This window comes from Alexandromys fortis, unplaced genomic scaffold, assembly GCF_014885135.2.
Source record: "Alexandromys fortis isolate MF-2015 unplaced genomic scaffold, M_Fortis_MF-2015_v1.1 scaffold_7, whole genome shotgun sequence".
Lineage (NCBI taxonomy): Eukaryota > Metazoa > Chordata > Mammalia > Rodentia > Cricetidae > Alexandromys > Alexandromys fortis.
This window is the reverse complement of record NW_026067920.1, coordinates 5,085,929-5,090,908: the sequence shown is the minus strand read 5'-3', so window position 1 is coordinate 5,090,908 and position 4,980 is coordinate 5,085,929. Positions and strand designations below refer to the sequence as shown.

General features: G+C 45.1%; 1 long non-coding RNA gene across 1 annotated transcript in view; it reads right to left on the bottom strand.

Moving 5' to 3' along the window:
- The window catches only part of LOC126500960 (uncharacterized), an 8,953-nt gene that overhangs the window by 2,024 nt on the left and 1,949 nt on the right, over positions 1 to 4,980 (bottom strand). Inside the window, exon 2 of the long non-coding RNA XR_007591471.1 lies at positions 1,640 to 1,748. This is a non-coding gene — a long non-coding RNA (uncharacterized lncRNA). The remainder of the gene's footprint in view (positions 1 to 1,639; positions 1,749 to 4,980) is intronic.

Below are 4,980 nucleotides of genomic sequence, written 5' to 3'. Positions count from 1 at the left end.
ATATATAGTCACATAGAAACTGTATTACTTAAAACACTGCTTGGGCCATTAACTCTAACTTCTTATTGGCTAATACTTATATCTTAATTTAACCCATCTCCATTAATCTGTGTATTGCCACATGGCTGTGGCTTACCCACTAAAGTTCTAGTATCTGTCTCCAGCAGGGCTACATGGCTTCTCTCCAACTCTGCCTTCTTCCTCCCATCATTCAGTAGAGTTTCCCCCGCCTAGCTAAGTTCTGCCCTGTCAGATGAAGCCAGTTTTTTTTTCTTAATTAACCAGTCATATTCACAGCATACAAAGGGGAATCCCACATCATGTATTATTGCAGGGAGAGGGCCTGCTTGTTTGTCCCAGCCACCCGGCTAGCTTACACCCAAAATAATCACACAGAAATTGTACTAACTAAATCACTGCTTGGCCCAGTATCTCTAGCCTCTTATTGGCTAACTCTCACATCTTGATTTAACCCATTTCTATTAATCTGTATTTCGCCATGTGGCAGTGGCTTACCGGGAAAGATTCATCATGTCTGTCTCTGGCAGCTCAATGGCGTCTCTCTTTCTCTGCCTTTCTTCCTCCCAGCATTCACTTCTGTCTTCTCTGCCTACCTAGGTTCTGCCCTATCAACTAGGCCAAGGCAGTTTCTTTATTAATTAACCAATGAAAGCCACACACAGATATAAGGAACTCCTACACCAATGTGTCTTATCAAATTATTATATTTAGCACAGCTATCAAACCTCTTTTTAAGATAAAATATTAATTACCAATCTGATAGTAATTACAATTGATATTATGTCAATCTTAGCTAGGTTATTTATCCCCTCATTTATATTTTCCATCAAACCATCCATAGTAGCACTATACAAGGTCCTAGCATCCTGCATTGTGATGTTCCCTATTCTTAACATGGGAAAGATCTCTCCTACAGGGTTTCCCAAGTATTTCATGAAATCTGCTGACTTCTCCATTTGTTCACGGTGCCGGTGGCAAAGTCAATTCCCTCCCGCACTTTCCAAACTCAAGCCTGCTTTTTGGAGTTCTGGCAAGCAGTAGCCAGCTGCTGTGAACACTTTCTAGAAGAGGCCTGAACAGCAACTGCAGTGGAGCTGGTGTGATCCCTCCATCCATGTGGTCGGGCCACGAGTTGGAGCACCAAAATGTGGCTTTACATTCATCACAGTGGCTGAGCTCTAAACTGCTCTTCCATAGGCCACTCAGCCAAAGCCTGGGAGGAATTCTGCTCCCCAGACAATGACTCTGTTGCTGCCACTGAAGGTAGTTATAATGCAGTCTCTGTTGTTCTAATGAGACTCAAGAGTCAAAGGCCAGGGTGAAAACCTGTGAGCTCAGAGAGTCAGAGTAGCAACTGACTAACTTTCTCTCTTTGCTGGCATCCAAGCCGCTCTCCTTCCACACTGCCCCAGTTAACAAGACAAAAAACAAAGCAAAACAAAAAAGAACAACAAAAACACAAAATAAAGCAAACAAACAAAAAACCCATGCTAAGCTCCTCCCTTCTTCCTGTTGCTTACCCTGCCTCTCTGAGCCCAGGTCACTCTTATTTAATTAACGCAAATGCAACACATCTTTACATAGTTACACAAATGCAGAATAAACACTTGTAACACACCTTTGACTCGATAAACAAATATTCCACGAAGGGAATCAGACACCCCGGGACTGGAGTCGCAGATGATTGTGAGCTGCCATTGAGGGTACTGGGAACTGAACATCAGTCTCTGAAAAAAAAAAAAAAAAAACCAGCTTGTACTCTTAACTGCTGAGCCATCTCTCTAGCCCCAATAATGGGACTTTTTAAGTTAGTAAAAAAAAAATTTTTTTTGAAGTAGGGTGTCTTTGTGTATCCCTGGCTATCCTGGAAATTTCTCTGTAGGACAGACTGGCCTCAAATTCATAGAGATCTGCCTGCCTCTGTTTCCCAACTGCTGGGATTATAGGTGTGCACTACCACACTTGTAAAATGTTTTCTATTGTGATATTTATATTAATGTGTGACCTTTGTGATGAACAAGAAAGGAAAGGCTGAAAAACAAGAAAAAAAAAAGGAAAGGCTGTGGCTTAGCAGTGATGTGTCTGTGTGTTGATAAGGGGTCAGTTGTACTGGATAATTTTATGCTAACTTGACTCAAGCTAAAGTCATCTGAGAGAAGGGAACCTCAAATAAGAAAATTCCTCCATAAGACTGGGTTATAGGCAAGTCTATGCAACTTTTAAACTAGTGTTAATGAGGAAGAGCCCAGCCCATTGTGTTTGGTCCACTGGCCTGGTGGTCCTGGGTTCAATAAGAAAGCAGGCTGAGAAAGCCATGAGGAGCAAGTCAGCAAGCAGCACCCTCCATGGCCTCTGCATCAGCTCTTGCCGCCAGGATCCTGCCTTGCTTGAGTTCCTGCCCTACTGTGTTTGATGATGAACGGTTACATGGAGCTATGCGCTAAATAGCCCTTTCCACACCAAGCTGCTTTGGGTCATAGCAACCCTGACTGAGTGCCTGGAGACGAAACTCTGCCCATGCACACAACTCTTCCCCAGGTTTGCCTTTGTAGCACACCAGCAAACACAGGTAAAGTATTTCCCTGACATGCTGACCTGATCAGGAGGAGTCATGGGAACGTTGTGCTGTGTGTCATACCCGAGTGCTGTGTGACACTCTTCCTGGGAAGACAAGAATAAGCATCTACTTGCTACAGTGACAGACCAAAAGTGAGGATTCTACTAAAGTGAGCCTCTGAGTTTTATTGAGGTTACCAGGAAAAAAAGTAACTCAAAGGCATCTATATTCCTAAAGCCTGAAGCTGGGCTCACAAACTAGTCCCCGCAGAGTACTGGGAGAGAGAAACCTTTATGGATTCTTAGACTTAGGATGGTGAGTTCACACCTCCTGGTATGTATGTGTGTTCATTTAACAGTGCTGGGATTGAACCTAGGACCTCACTTGTGCTAAACAAGTAATCTACCACTGAGCCACATCCCTAACTATATTTTTACTTTTTAAAAAAGGGATTTATTGGCTGGGTGGTGGTGGCGCACACCTTTAATCCCAGCACTGGGGAGGCAGAGTCAGGCGGATCTCTGTGAGTTCGAGGCCAGCCTGGTCTACAAGAGCTAGTTCCAGAACAGGAACCAAAAAGCTACGGAAAAACCCTGTCTCGAAAAAAAAAAAAAAAAGGATTTATTTTGTTTTCTTCTTAATTATGTGTGTGTGTGTGTCTAACTGTGGATATATGCATATTCCTGAGGAGGCCAGAAGAGGGCATCAGAGCTCGTGGAGTTGACCTTACAGAGGATTGTGGGTTTGATAACCAAACTTGAGTTTTCTGCAAGACAGCAACTGTTCTTAACTGATAAACCATCTGTCTGCCTCTATATTTTTTTTCTTGGCCCTGGAAGATCGCATGCACTTCCAAGTTCTCCCCCAGATCCCGTATTTTCAGATGATCCTAACCCACATCTTGTCTTTCCCACAATAGCACATGGATGTTTCGTGTGGATTATGATAGAATGACATCACGCAGAATTTTCCCCCAGGTTTGTGGTGCTTACAGGGAAGAAGACACTCCTTCCAGGCATGTGCCTTGCTGAAGTTTAGGAACCTTGTACTAATCCCCTGGTGAGAGAATCTCAAGGTTGGTAAGGCTGAGGTGCAAGGTCAGGAGGTATCTGGCCTCTGTGGGAAGCAAAGTCGGGTTAAAGCCGTGAAGCACCTTGGTAGGAGCAGTTTTTTTTTTAAAAAAAAGATGGCATCCAATATGGTGCAGATCTCAGTCTCAGTCATAGCTGGCCACTAGTCCCAGCCATAGTACTGGATGCAGCTTCAGAGAGCAGCTCAAAGTGGTGGAATGGAGTCCATCTGTCTAGGAGTTAGCTGGCGTACAATGTCTGACACAGGTGTGATGTCATCAGGGGACTTGGAAGCGTCCCAGCCAAAGATACTACTCATGACTAGCTTAATGTCAACTTGACACAAAATGAGTCGTTTTGGAAGCAGGAACCTCAGTTGAGAAAGTGCTTCCCCTAGATAGTCCCGTGGGTGAGTCTGTGGTGCATTTTCATGATTGATGTGGACGGGTCTAGCTCACTGTGGGGTTCCACCTTGAGCTGGTGGTCCTGGGTGCTATAAGAAAACAGACTTTACAAGTCACAAGGAGCAAGCCAGAAAGCAGCACTCAGCACTCTTCCATGGCCTCTGCATCAGCTCCTGCCCTGACTTCCCTGAATGACAGACTGCAGACATATGAGGAAATAATTTGGTCAGTGTTTCATCACAGCACCATGTTAGTTAGAAACCCTAACTAAGACACAGGGTAGCAGCCCCCATGGATGTTACTGGGGTTGTGTCTGTGCAGGTTGATACACCCCCTGTTCTGTACCGTTATCTCAAGCTGGAAGAGAGTCCCGGACTCAAGAGGCAGAATAGCTCTATGAGTTTGGGGATAACCTGGTCTACACACACAGTGAGTTCCAGGTCAGCCAAGACTACATGGTGTGTGTGTGTGTGTGTGTGAGAGAGAGAGAGAGAGAGAGAGAGAGAGAGAGAGAGAGAGAGAGAGAGAGAAGGGGGAGGGAGAAGAAAAGGGAGGGAGGGGGAAAGAGAAAGAAGTTTCAGTCCCTCCTTGCTGGCAGCTGCTTGAAATGGCTGCTGTGCTCTAGGAATGAACGGCATTGGGATACCCTGCTCGTGCCCTGGGAATGCTCCCCAGAATCGTAGAAAAGGTAATAGCATAAAGCTGTTTATAAGATACACCCTTCTGGATGTTCTATCGGGAACTCACCAAGGCCAGCTGGCCTGGGTCTGAAAAAGCCTGGGTTAAAACCGGTCTCCCTGAACATAGCGGACAATGAGGACTACTGAGACCTCAAGAACAATGGCAATGGGTTTTTGAGCCTACTGCACGTACTGGCTTTGTGGGAGCCTAGGCAGTTTGGATGCTCACCTTACTAGACCTGGATGGA